Here is a 16,097-nt window from a genome sequence, read left to right as displayed (position 1 = left end):
TACAAACAAAAGTCAAAACCAGCAGGAAAATCATCAACATGTAGAAAATGCGGTTTGGCATACCCACATGAGGCCGAGTGTCCAGCAAAAGGTAAAATTTGTAATTCATGTGGTGAACAAGATCATTATGCACGAGTTTGTTTCACGAAAGGCAAACAACAAGTTAGCAGAGTGGAAGAACAGGTGTGCAGTAGTGGTGCAACAGGAGATACAGATTATGCAACAGATCCAGAATATGCTTTTGTTCTCCCAGGACCATCAAATAAGTTACCAACATGTGATATGATAGTCCACTGTAATAACAAGGTACAGATGCGAGCACTTGTAGACACAGGCGCGTCAGTGAACGTGATGGATAGTGTTTCATTTGATAAGATAGTACCTAAGCCAAAAATTGACAAACACAAAACAGAAATCTTTGCATATGGAAAAGCAAATCCACTTAAAGTAGTAGGAGTTGTTAAACTCAAAATATCCATTGAATCCACACAGAAGTGTATAGAGACTGAGTTTTATATAGTACATGGTAATACAGGAAATTTGTTATCATGGAAAACATCTCAAGAACTAGAGCTTGTCAAACTAGCGTGTGGAATTGGTAAGAGTGAAGATAGTGTTCCTCAATGTATCAATGACTACCCAGAACTTTTTAGTGGTATTGGTAAAATCAAAGATGTAGAGATCAAGTTACACATCGACACAACAGTACCAACAAAGGAACAAAAACACAGGAGAATACCATTTCATGTTCGTGCTGATGTTGATCGAGAGCTGAAGCGATTATTAGAACTTGACATCATAGAGAAAATTGAAGGACCAACACCGTGGGTCAGTCCAATTGTTGTGGTACCGAAGAAAAATGGAGTTCGTTTATGCGTCGATATGCGTGAAGCAAACCAAGCTATCAAGAGAGAAAAACACCCAATACCAACGTTAGATGAAATTGTATCTGATTTGAATGGTGCATCAGTGTTTAGCACATTAGATTTGTCATCTGGATATCATCAATTTTCACTCCATCCTGAAAGCAGATATATTACAACGTTTAGCACACACGTTGGGTTGTTTCGTTACAAACGGTTGATGTTTGGCGTGAATTCTGCCCCTGAATTATTTGCAGCTGCAGTAAGAAATCTATTGATCGGGTTAAATGGATGCAGAAACATATCTGACGACATAATTATTTTTGGAAGGACAAAACAAGAACATGACATAAACCTTAAAGCAGTTCTTGAAAGATTGAAGCAATGTGGAGCAACTTTAAATAAAGAAAAATGTTGTTTTGCTCAACCAAAGGTTAAGTTTTACGGACATACATTCAGTAGTGACGGATTAGCTGCTGATACACAGAAGATAGAAAGTCTCAAGAATGCTCCACGACCACAGTCGGCAAGTGAAGTAAAGTCCTTGTTAGGTATGGCTCAGTACTTGTCACGGTTCATTTACAATTACGCTTCAATTACAACACCATTGCGAGAGCTTACTCATCAAAATAGCCAATGGAAATGGACAGGTGTTGAAGAACAATCATTTAAAGATCTAAAGAAAGCTTTAATTAGTTCTGATGTAATAACTTACTTTGACATTAAAAAGAGAACAAATATTCTAGTAGATGCAAGCCCTGTAGGCCTGTCAGCTATTATGTGCCAAGATGGTAAAGTGATAGGATATGGAAGCAGAGCATTATCCGATGTTGAAACGAGATACTCACAAACCGAGAGGGAAATGTTAGCTGTTGTATACGGTGCTGAACATTTTCATTTGTACGTATATGGTGCAAAGTTCAAGATAACAACGGATCACAAGCCATTACTAGGAATCTTCAAAAGTCAAAAACAGATGTCCGCAAGGATTGAGAGATGGCGATTGCGATTAATGCCATATGATTGTGAAGTGATCTATAGACCAGGTATTGACAACCCTGCAGATTACTTGAGCAGACATCCTACTTCAACAGATACACAGACAGAAGTTAGTCAAGATGTTAATATGATAGGAAGTTATGTAAATTATGTTGTACAGAACAGTGTTCCAAAGGCAATGACCAAACAAGAAATTGAAATAGAGAGTGATCGTGATGAAACATTCAAGAAGTTGAGGAAAGCTGTTGAAAGTGGAAAGGATAAAGATTGGAAACATCCTTTGTTGGAACCATTTAAAAATGTGAAAGATGAAATAGCAGTAGTAGATAAAATCATATTACGAAGACATCAGATAGTTTTACCAGAGACATTGAGAGGAAAAGCTGTGGAATTGGCTCATGTAGGACACCAAGGGATCGTAAAGACTAAAGCATTGTTACGTGAAAAAGTGTGGTTCCCTGGAATAGATAAAATGGTAGAGCGACAGGTTAGAAAATGCCTAGCATGTCAAGCGACTGTATCTACGAATGCAGAGAAACCAGAACCATTGAAGATGACAGAATTACCAACATTACCATGGACTGAAGTGGCAGTTGATTTTAAAGGACCAATGCCAAATGGAAAATATTTGCTTGTTGTATATGATATGTATAGCAGATTTCCAGAAGTCGAGATAGTTCAGTCGACATCAGCGAAAGCAACTATTCCGAAATTAGATGCGATATTCGCAAGACATGGCATACCTAATATAGTATTGTCAGATAATGGACCTCCATTTAACAGTCATGAGTTCGAGCAATTTGCAACATACCAAGGGTTTAAACATCGAAGAACGACTCCATTATGGCCGAGAGCAAATGGGGAAGTTGAAAGATTCAATCGGACATTAACCAAAGTTCTTCAAACTGCAAGTGTTGAGGGAAGAAATCCGCATCAAGCGTTATATGAATTCCTCAGGCAGTATCGAGCAACCCCACATTCAACCACCGGAAAAAGTCCAGCCGAACTATTATATGGAAGAAAAATAAAAATATGTTTTCCATCACTGACTAAAGTAGACGAGAAGAATGATGTAGAAGTTGCAAACAAAGATAAAGAACAGAAGAAGAAAATGAAAGATAGCGGAGATATGTATTTGCATACAAAAGAAAGCGATTTGAAAGTTGGAGACAAAGTGCTTGTAAAGCAACAAAAGAAGAATATGTTAACAACCCCGTTTGACCCAGATCCGTATATTGTAAGTTGGAGAAAAGGAAATGCTATAATTGCAGACAGGAACGGTATCAAAATCAGAAGGAACATTTCTCATTTCAAGAAAATAAACATTTTTAATGATTATGAGTCAGACGTCGATGATGATGTAGTAGAAAGACCCCAATATGTAAATGATCAACAAGAACCAAGACGACCGCAAAGGAATCGACAAATGCCCGCAAGATATAATGATTTTGTGTTGGACCAATAAGTTTGAAAATAATGGGAACAAAGGATATGAACATTGTTGAGTTGATTCAAATTTTGATGAACATTTAAATTTGATTTTGAGCAAAGTTATTGATTTCGAATTATTGGATATAGAACATTGATTATATTTGTGACAAGAGACATTGATAAACAGTAAAAGACAATTTGAACATTTCTGAGAATTTAATTAGTAAACAATAATATATCTTGATAATTGACACTATGCAATTGATGGAGAATTACTTATAAAAAAAAAAATATATACATTAATATGAAGCATAACAATCAGAATATTAATAATTAAAATAAGCTAGTCAATATGATAAAAGTTAATAGTTAAAATGTTAGTTAATATTCAGTGTTGTATTTGATAGTTATAGGATTTATCTAAAAGTAAGGAGGGAATGTAATGTAGTTGCTGCCCTCTATGTAGAAAAGGCATGTGCAACATGGACGATGTGAATAAAGTATATATGGAAGAGTGATAAACATTACAATAATAGCATTAGCAGCTACTGTAGACAGCCTAGCAATAAGCTAACTAGGCCAACTAATAATATAATGTTATATGTATGTATACTTTTGGATAAATAAAGAAAGAATTCTGAATTGAGAACTAAGGCCTAATACATACCATTTTATAACCATAATAAGTACAGTACTGTAGTTATCCTTGGCAAGGCAAATGTTTGCCCTTGACAGGCATGATACTAAATGCTTCCACTAGGCCTAGTGAGTGAATTCAGTTCATCAGCAGTTTGGCAGCCTGCCTAGCCTACTAGCCTACCTCTAGGCCTAGGCCTAGTCCTATAGCCTAGCTATGCATGTGTGGCCTACTAGACTAGAGGCTAGCTGTTGATAAGGGTAAAATAGTCAAGCTCTAAGCTTATAAATTAGTAGATTACAAATAAAAAAGATTGTTTTCCTACCTGAAAACATACTTATTTGACAATTTCAATGATGAGCCTTTTTTTCTACACACCAGGCCTAGCCTACGTCGAAATTACTGACACCAGTTTCAAAATTTGATCAAAACGAAACTAACCAATGACAAGCTCGTATCTTATGAAATTTGATCTTGCATGAAAGGATCATTCGATTTTCAACACAACTTCTAGCTAGAACATTTTTGTATTATACAGAGACAATAATATTTGCCAATCTAAAATTCCTAAATAACCAATAATCAAGCTACATCATACATTTATTGTTTTACAATAAAGGATGATAAAAAAAAACGCCAACTGAAATCTAATGTTAATTTAACGTTGAAACATCAATGGCAACGTACTTAAACACATATTATTTAATATTAACGTTAAAAACATGTCATTTTAACCAAAGTATTAAATAGAATTTAACTTTATTTAATGTTTAATTAACATTGAAAAACAAAAATAATAATTTGAATAGTTTGAAAAAACAACATAATTTCAATTTCATTTGAAAATGACAACTGGATTTCAACGTTAAAATAACGTTGGAATAACATTGAAAAACAAACATAATAATTGTTTGAAAAAAATTACTAGTTAGAAATACAATGTTATTTCAACGTTGGATCAACATTGATAAATTAACGTAAATTACTAGTTAGAAAGACAATGTTATTTCAACGTTGGATCAACATTGATAAAATAACGTAAATTTCTAGTTAAAAATACAATGTTAGTATTTCAACGTTGGATCAACATTGATAAATTAACGTAAATTACTAGTTAGAAAGACAATGTTATTTCAACGTTGGATCAACATTGATAAATTAACGTAAATTACTAGTTAGAAAGACAATGTTATTTCAACGTTGGATCAACATTGATAAATTAACGTAAATTTCTAGTTTAAAATACAATGTTATTTCAACGTTGGATCAACATTAATAAAATTAACGTAAATTTCTAGTTAAAAATACAATGTTATTTCAACGTTGGATCAACATTGATAAATTAACGTAAATTACTAGTTAAAAATACAATGTTATTTCAACGTTGGATCAACATTGATAAATTAACGCAAATTACTAGTTAGAAAGACAATGTTATTTCAACGTTGGATCAACATTGATAAAATAACGTAAATTTCTAGTTAAAAATACAATGTTATTTCAACGTTGGATCAACATTGATAAATTAACGTAAATTACTAGTTAGAAAGACAATGTTATTTCAACGTTGGATCAACATTAATAAATTAACGTAAATTTCTAGTTAAAAATACAATGTTATTTCAACGTTGGATCAACATTGATAAATTAACGTAAATTACTAGTTAAAAATACAATGTTATTTCAACGTTGGATCAACATTGATACATTAACGCAAATTACTAGTTAAAAATACAATGTTATTTCAACGTTGGATCAACATTGATAAATTAACGTAAATTTCTTGTTAAAAATACAATGTTATTTCAACGTTGGATAAACATTGATAAAATTAACGTAAATTTCTATATAGAAATACAATGTTATTTCAACGTTGGATCAACATTGATAAATTAACGTAAATTACTAGTTAGAAAGACAATGTTATTTCAACGTTGGATCAACATTGATAAATTAACGTAAATTACTAGTTAAAAATACAGTGTTATTTAAACGTTGGATCAACATTGATAAATTAACGTAAATTTCTAGTTAAAAATACAATGTTATTTCAACGTTGGATCAACATTGATAAATTAACGTAAATTTCTTGTTAAAAATACAATGTTATTTCAACGTTGGATCAACATTGATAAATTAACGTAAATTTCTAGTTATAAAGACAATGTTATTTCAACGTTGGATCAACATTGATAAATTAACGTAAATTTCTAGTTATAAAGACAATGTTATTTCAACGTTGTATCAACATTGATAAATTAACGTAAATTACTAGTTAAAAATACAATGTTATTTCAACGTTGGATCAACATTGATAAATTAACGTAAATTACTAGTTAGAAAGACAATGTTATTTCAACGTTGAATCAACATTAATAAATTAACGTAAATTTCTAGTTAAAAATACAATGTTATTTCAACGTTGGATCAACATTGATAAATTAACGTAAATTACTAGTTAGAAATACAATGTTATTTTAACGTTGGATCAACATTGATCAATTAACGTAAATTTCTTGTTAAAAATACAATGTTATTTCAACGTTGGATCAACATTGATAAATTAACGTAATTTTCTAGTTAAAAATACAATGTTATTTCAACATTGGATCAACATTGATAAATTAATGTAAATTTCTAGTTAAAAATACAATGTGATATTAACGTTGGATCAACATTGATAAATTAACTTAAATTACTAGTTAGAAAGACAATGTTATTTCAACGTTGGATCAACATTGATAAATTAACTTAAATTACTAGTTAGAAAGACAATGTTATTTCAACGTTGGATCAACATTGATAATAAAACGTAAATGACTAGTTAGAAGGACGATGTTATTTCAACGTTGGATCAACATTGATAATAAAACGTAAATTTCTAGTTAAAAATACAATGTTATTTCAACGTTGGATCAACATTGATAAATTAACGTAAATTACTAGTTAGAAAGACAATGTTATTTCAACGTTGGATCAACATTGATAAATTAACGTAAATTTCTAGTTAAAAATACAACGTTATTTCAACGTTGGATCAACATTGATAAATTAACGTAAATTACTAGTTAGAAAGACAATGTTATTTCAACGTTGGATCAACATTGATAAATTAACGTAAATTACTAGTTAAAAATACAATGTTATTTCAACGTTGGATCAACATTGATAAATTAACGTAAATTACTAGTTAGAAAGACAATGTTATATCAACGTTAAATCAACATTGATAAATTAACGTAAATTACTAGTTAGAAGGACAATGTTATTTTAACGTTGGATCAACATTGATAAATTAACGTAAATTTCTAGTTAAAAATACAATGTTATTTTAACGTTGGATCAACATTTATAAATTAACGTAAAACATTTGTTAGAAAAACAATGTTATTTCAACGTTGGATCAACATTGATAAATTAACATAAAACATTTGTTAGTAAGACGATGTTATTTCAACGTTAAATCAACATTTATAAATTAACGTAAATTACTAGTTAAAAAGACAATGTTATTTCAACGTTTGATTAACATTGATAAATGAACATAAACATTTTATTGAAAAGAAAATGTTATTTCAACGTTGATTCAATGTTTATTAATAAACGTAAAAAAAATAGTTAGGGAAAAAATGTTATTTCAACGTTGATTCAACGTTTGAAATACGCTGACAACATGATTTCAACAAATCAACTATATTTCAACGTTGATTCAACGTTGAAATTATGTTCTGTGCCCACTGGGACATTACTATGTAGATGATACATTACTTACATATTGCCTGGTATTACATACAAGTAAATCATTTGTGAGGACATCTCACACTGCTACATTACTATGTAGATGATACATTACTTGCATATTGCCTTGTATTACATACAGGTATTTTATTTACATTACTTTGATTTTTTCATTTCATGTGTGGCACATTACACAGCTACATTTTGTGCATGCGATTAACTACTTTCTTTTGCAATATTCTTACCATTCAGACAAGCTAAAAGCAAAGATAAAAGAACACAAATACATCGATTTTTTGGAACTCGCCAATCCAGAAATCAGTGAAACATATACATTACAATATAACGGGGGTTTTCAAATGGTGCCGAAAGCCAGAAAACGTCAACTATCTGAACATGAGTGGTCCAACACCTTCTATGACTTTGCGACCATTTATCTAAGTTTCCACCCAAGTGACACACATGACATATTTACCTATGCAAAACAAATAAATATCATGATGAAAAACAATGCAAATGCTTGGAGATCATATGACATAGGATTTCGGAGAGCCAGAGAACACACAAAATGCTCCTGGGCCACTGTCCGAGGAGACCTTATGCATAATTTGGCAACACAGACACAAACATTTCGCACACCAAGCAATTTTCGCTCCTTTGACACATACAATAAGAAAACCTACCACCGTCCTAGATCTGAAATACCAACAGGATACTGTCAACTCTACCATAATACAACACAAAGATGCACCAGCCGACGACAATGTAAATATTCACACAATAGCTGGATATGCAAAGACGGGCGACCACACCCATACTTCTTGTGCAAAAAAGGTACACAACCTCAATATAAAACCATGTCAACACCCTCCCCCCCCCCCCCACCCATACAAACACAACTCAGGAAAGCCTCGCACCTTCCAACACCTATAAGAGTAAAGAAACTAAACATCCTCCTCAAAGGCTATGAAGGACGAGACCACTTAGTGAATTGATTTACTAATGGGTTCCAATTACAATATGAGGGTCCCGAAAGCAGTTTCATTGTAATAAATTCTCCAACAGCACTATGCAAACCCAAAATTGTATATCATATGATTCTCAGAGAATTGACCATGGGTCGAATTGCAGGACCTTTTTTTCCCCACAACCCCATTTGAGAACTTTAAATCATCTACGTTAAAGATGTATTGTCCCCCAAAAACATGAAAAAATAAAGATTAATAAAATCAGATTTTGAATAGGCAATTTCACAGTTTTAATAAAGTTATTCACTTCTGTAGAAAAAAAATCATCAAAAATAATTATTTCACTTATAAAAAGACAAAAGAAATGGTTAATTTCAACCAAAAACCATTGTTTTCCAGACAATTTAGGTATATTTTGCTTTAAATTACATTTTTTTGGTGGAAAATGTTTTTTTTTTGGTTCAAGTTTTTGGTCATAGTGAATAACTATTATGTGATATTAAAATGGCATATTCAAAACAAAAATGTAAAAAATTATTTTTTAGGGGGACAATACATCTTTAAAACTAAGAGAAAAATCCACACCAGGAAAATAAATACTTTTGCTTAATCTCTCGTTTCCCTCTATGACGAGAGGTCCGTTAACCATAACATTCTCCAACAACACAAAACGGTACATTATAAGAGAATTGCTACTGCAGTAAAAATAATACAATGTCTAATTATCCTGCTTACCTTGCAAAAAGTGACATGAAAGATGCATTTAGGTTAATACCTCTGCACCCCACACAATACCATCACATTGGTTTTATTTTATGACAAAAGTCTTACCCCAGGGATGTGGATCGTCTTGCAGAATCTTTGAAACATTTTCAGATGGGATAAAGTAGATTCTAATTCATAAGCTAGGCTGCAAAAACATTGTTAAAGTACTAGATGACTTCCTCTTTATTGAAGACACATTTCAGGCGTGACAAAAGTCTCTATCAAGCATGCTGGCATTAGCTGAATCATTTGGTCTCCCCCTTTCACCCGGAAAAACAGTAAAACCGACAACCAAATTGACCTTTTTGGGCATAGAGTTGGACACTAGAGACATGGTAGTCAGATTTCCAAAAGAAAAACTTGGGAAGTATAAAATGGAAGTTTTAAAATGGTCACTTTCAAAACATATCACCCTCAGAGAAATGCAATCGCTTACTGGTAAGCTTCAGTTTGCCACTTGTGTAATTGCATCTGGCCGTGCATTCCTTTCCAGAATGTACGCTCTTATCAGGGGAAAAACAAATCCCGATGACATTCTCAACATCTCCCTTGGGGTTCGAGAAGACCTAAAAACTTAAGCTAGCTTCCTAGAACACTACAATGGAACCACATTAATTAAGACATTAAAGAAAAAAGATTCCGCTTGCCTTCATTTTTATTCTGATGCCTCGAAAGTGGGATTTGGGGCAACATTTCAAAATAGCTGGATAGTGGGTACATAGCCGAACAGTTGGAAAAACCTAGATATCATGGTATTAGAATTGTACCCTGTTTATCTCATGATATCATTATTTGCATAACAATTGTCTAATTCACACGTTGTATTCAACACAAACAACATGCCTAATATCTACCATATAAATGGTAAAACAAGCTCTAACGCGAATGTCATGCACATAATTAGACCTCTAGTATTCATATTGCTCATACATAATATAGGTAGTATAGTATCCCGATGAACATTTATATTTACATTTATTTTCCAAACATTAATTTTACCACACATTGACTATGGAGCTCTTCTCTGGGGCACCGGAAGTAAAACAAACATTAATAAGATTCAAAAACTTCAAAATCGCGCTATGCGCGTAGTTCTTCAAGCTCCACTTCGCACCAGCAGTCACATTCTTCTAACATCTCTACACATCATGAATGTGTCACAGAGGGTGCAGTACCAGGTAGGCTGCCTAGCTTTTAAAGCTATGAACAATATTGCCCCTCGATACATCACCCAACGATTTTCCACTGTTCCGATACACTCTATGAGGACTAGGGCTGCTTCCAGGGGAGACTTACTGGTACCCAAAGTTAAATTAGAATGTTTCCGGCGCTCTTTTATTTATTCTGCTAGTATTTTATATAATGTATTACCTTCTGTTTTAAAAGAATGTACCAATATTAACTCGTTTAAATTTAATTTAAAAAAACACATTTTATCGTAATTGTCTAATTGAATTTTTTTTTTTTTGGATAATTATTTTTTTATATAATTGTTTTAAATTTAAATGTATATAGTAGATTTGTATTAGTTAAGTATAGTTTTATATATTTTGTCATTTTTAAGTGGGCCCCTGAATATCAGCTGGCCTGCGGGTTCAGCTGGAAGGGTTACCCTCTATAAATAAAGTTGAAATAAAAAAATAAATAAAACAGTCCGATGAATAATTCATAAATTATTTAATGAATATTAATATATTAATTATGAGGGTACTATTTATGAATAATTCATAGTTTAAGGGTATTATTTATGAATAATTTAATAAATAAATAAATTATGAGGGGTAGTTTTTATGAATAATTAATATTTTAAAGGGTATTATTATGAATAAATGAATTAATTAATTATGAAGGGTAGTTTTTATGAATAATTAATATTTTAAAGGGTATTATTTATGAATAAATGAATTAATTAATTCGGTATGAGGGGGGTAGTTTTATGAATATTTAATAATTAAAATGGTATTATTTATGAATAAATTAATTTGTTTAGCGATCTCAGTCCAATTAATAAGTAATGAGATGTTTTAATATTCATGAATATTAATATATTTTTATTAATATGAGGGTGTTTTAATGAATAATAAGTAAATGCGTTGGTTTTTATTCTCTGAATTAATAAATTAAGTATTATATATGTAAATTGTATTTAAATATTAAAAATAATGTGCTTAATAAAATCTACAAGTTTAATCAGCTTTGATTACTGTTTTTTTTTTATGTTTGTATAAGAACAAAATCATAACATCAATCCGCTGCCTTACCATGTAATTAGTTTACAGGATGTGAGGCGTGGACAGGTTATTTTTTCAAATCCTGTGATTTTAGCGGGTATGTGACGTCATCTGGCAATGACCCAATAAGATTCCTTATAAACATAACGCTAATGAAATTAGAATTCGTTGTTCTTGTTGAAATAATCTACCATTAAAAGTTATTTAATTAAATCATTTGTTTTTTATCCTTTTGTCTTTTCGTTTAGTTACATAACCGCATTAATTTTAAGGGTATTCCATCAATATATAAGTGTAACGAATTGTGTGTTATTCATTCTCTTGCAGTTTCTACATAGATAGTTTGAAAAAGGTTATTTACCGATCTTTATTTCTCATCGTTATAGTATTATCACTGATATAATTAACGAAATGGCTAATTCGGATATTTCTTCTTCTCAACTACGAGATGTGTTGGAAAGCCTAGACAAGGATGTGATGGATGCTTTGGATGTTGCTGAGAACGATATGCTGATTGAGAATTTTAATATTAACGACGTTACACATTCAAATCTAATTGGTATGCCGAATGTAGATGTAGCTGTAGATGTTGATGTTTCTGTTACCCGTCATAATTCTCACGCAAGAATTGAGGCATGTGAGGAAGCGATTCAGGCCATTCTGAATCTGAATCCTTCCAATATTGCTGTGGATTTGGACAAAGAAGAAGATGTTTCTGTTACTCGTCATAATTCTCACGCAAGAATTGAGGCATGTGAGGAAGCGATTCAGGCCATTCTGAATCTGAATCCTTCCAATATTGCTGTGGATTTGGACAAAGAAGAAGATGTTTCTGTTACCCGTCATAATTCTCAAGCCGAAGAAGATTTACCTGATGTTGATGTTTTGGAACATCTTTTGAACTCATCAATTAACTTAGATGATCTCGAAAATCATGATGTTTCCTTTGATACAGACATTATTGATCCCTTGGAGATGCTATGGAAGCTGCTCATAATTTGAATAACATTCTTCAAGTTGGTGGAAACAATAAGAAAAGAAAACGAATGAATGATGAGAAAGAAGATGAAGTTCTTTCTTCCTCTGATGATGAGCAAGAGGAAGAAGAAGAAGAGGCAACAGCGGAAGAGGTACCTATTAACGATTTGTGTAATATTGTCAGATAGACCGATCGTTTTAATGAGAGGTTTAATTCTGTTATTAATGATTACAGCGTTAGTTTTAGAAATTTAGATAATGTTCGTATTTTAGATATTCTTTCTACATTTTACTGTATTTTTAATCACATTATTTTTAATCTTTGCGAAGATGTAAGCGATAACGATTATCTAAGAATAGTCATTCAAGCCGAAGGTTTGGAATTACCAATTTCAATTCCTTTTAGTCGTAGGGAACATCTTACAGCCGATATGTAATTTTCAATGCAATTTTAAAAGTTTTACAATCCAAATCGGATGATAAATTGAAATTTAACGTAATTCGTATGAGGATGCCTATAGGCGGTACCTTTGTTAGAAAGGGTATCGATAAAGAATTTAACAAGTCACGTTGCCTAATTAGAATTGTTAGTGATAGCAGTGAGAACATGTGCTAGGCTATTGTTACTGGTATTTCATCTTTCGAAGACCGCGTCAGTAATAAGTCCAGATGGGATAACATTAGGCGCGGTCGTGACCAACAGCTTAGAGCTGCTAATTGTTTGTTAACAAATGCCGGTGTTAATGCAGGTATTTGTGGTATCGGTGAGTTGAAAAAGTTTCAAGCCGTTCTACCAAATTACCAAATTATAGTAATATCAAAAGATAACTTACATTCTGTCATTTTTAGCGGTGAATTTAAACAAAAACAAATTTATCTGTATCATCACGATTCTCACTTTGATTTAATCTGTAAAATTAATGTATTTTTTGAATTCAAATTTTTTTGTACCAAATGTTTCACCGGTTATAATGTAAACAAAGCTCGTACTTGTAAATATACGTGTAAACTGTGCAAGTCTGCTTACCGGCAAAGGAAACTAAGGTTTCTGTTGATTGCAGTGATTGCAATATTCTAAACGCGAGTTTTGATTATCATATTAAATGCGAAACATCAACTTGTAAGAAAATTAAAACTTGTAAGACCTGTAATCGGGTGATAAGAACAAATCACAAATATGAACAATACTTTTGCAGAGTTTGCAATGTTTTTGCATCTTCCGATCATAAATGTTACATGCAAAAAATCGTTGAAAAACAAAAACTGATGATAAAAATATTCAAAACGAAATTCAAATGAAAAATTTCAGTAGCCAAGTATTTATTATTAAAATTATTTATTTTTTTAAATTTTATTTATTTATTTTTTTTTTGTCTTTGAATGCACACTGGACTTTAAAATGTATTAATAATGATATCGATTCCGATGAGTGTGAAATTTGCGGTGAAAAAACGCTTACTTTTTACGGTAAAAAAGCCTGCAATGATTTCTGCGATTATGTTTTTAAACATTATGAGTACAAAGAAAATGTTACATGAATTGCACATAACTTCCAGGGATATGATAGTTATTTCATTTTTCAATATTTATACGAAAAAGGTATTCTCCCCGATGTCTGTAGAGGAGGAAAAGCTATCTCCATTCGTGCTAAGGAAACAAAAACACGTTTCATCGATTCCCTTTCATTTATACCTATGCCTCTCACTAAATTACCAAGACTTTGTTAATAAATTGAAGAAAGCATTGTTGTTTTCAGTTATTGTTAACAAAATAATTTTCATTTGTTAGTTGTTAATTTTCATATCTTACATTTCTTGATACAAATACTATTATATACTCATTGTACTGGTAACTATTCACCATTTTGATTTTGATGATAATAAATAAAAGAAAAAAAAACAGAAACTAAGTTTTATTTTATTGAAGTTCTTTCCTGTCCTGTTTTTGTGTGTGCGTAAGTGTGTGTTAATGTTACAAATTAATTACACTATATAAACGATGATAAAGACTGAAAAGACGTAATACGAAAATGATTTGAAAACTGGTAACACCTTCCACCGCTGTAATCAGTGGACCAACTTCATCCGGAAAATCAGTGTTTGTCAGAAAATTGTTGGAAAATGAATATTTCGATAAGCCCTTTGACGATATCACATGGTGTTACGGTGAATATCAATCTTTGTTTAGTGAATTGAGTAAAACTATTCGAAATATAAAAGTTGTTGACGGTATTCCTATGGAATCTATAGAATCGTACGATTCGAGAAAAAAAAATCATTTGGTTATCATCGATGATTTAATGACAGAATGCAGTAGCGATAAGCGAGTGGTTAACATCTTCACAAAAGGTTCACATCATAGAAATATCTCCGTTATTTTCATCATGCAAAATTTTTTCTACGGATCTAAAGAAATTCGCACAATTATTCTAAATGCTCATTACATTGTTCTGTTAACAAATCCTCGAGATAAATCGCAAATCATGAACTTATCGAAAAGATGTATCCTGGTACGGTAAAGGTAGATTTTTACACCATGGGTAAACATGATTGGAAAATTCTGAAAGACTCCTTACCTCTCGCGGAGAAAACCCAGATTTTCAACGTACCTTACCTTCACGAAAAACTTGATCCTAGGGAGGCTTTCTTCGGCGGTCGAACTAATGCCTCTCGATTGTATCGCGAAACCAAAGAAGACGAGGAAATTCATTATGTTGACTTTAATTCTTTATACCCATACGTGAATAAGTACTGTACCCTGTTGGTCATCCTGAATTAATGGCTACGAAAAACCTATCTACAAACATCGATGATTATTTTGCCGTAGTTAAATGCACAATTGAGGCACCTAAAAATCTATATCACCCCGTTCTTCCGTACCGATCAAACTTTATGTAAAACATGCGCGGACTCTTAACAACAAAAAAGGTGAATTTCTTGTAACGTCTTTCGGTAAAAAAACCCTGGAAACATAAATAGCAATTTTTCATACACTTTCGCTTCATTAATTTCGTTTATATCTAAAGCTTTTTGCAGTGTTACTTCCACAAATTCTTCTACAGGTAAAAGACAAATGTCATGATCTTTCTGGCTACATCTTGAAAGCATACACCCGTAGCAATAGTCTTTTCCTATTTTCGAGCACAAATTTAAAAGTGAATTTAAAAATGTTTTTGTAATAATGTCTTTGAACGATAACCACTGCAGCTCCTTTTCAACTTCATCGACGTAGGCATAATACACCATGTCACAGTCAGTGTCTATAGGCAATAGATCTTCTTCATCGGAATCATACTCGCTTGCTGGTAAGATTGTCCAGTCGCCGTCGTAAGTTTGTGAATGTGTACCTTCTTGGCTATAGGATACGTCTTCTTCGTTTATAACAATAGCTTCGTTAGATTCCTCTTCTTCTTCATCATCGCTGATAACAATCACTTCTGTATGGTTTGCAGCATAACGGGTTTTCTCGAAATCATCGTCGTCTTCTT

Source organism: Antedon bifida, chromosome 7 (genome assembly GCF_963402885.1).
Source record: "Antedon bifida chromosome 7, ecAntBifi1.1, whole genome shotgun sequence".
Taxonomy (NCBI): Eukaryota; Metazoa; Echinodermata; class Crinoidea; order Comatulida; family Antedonidae; genus Antedon; species Antedon bifida.
Note: the sequence above shows the minus strand (reverse complement) of the source record.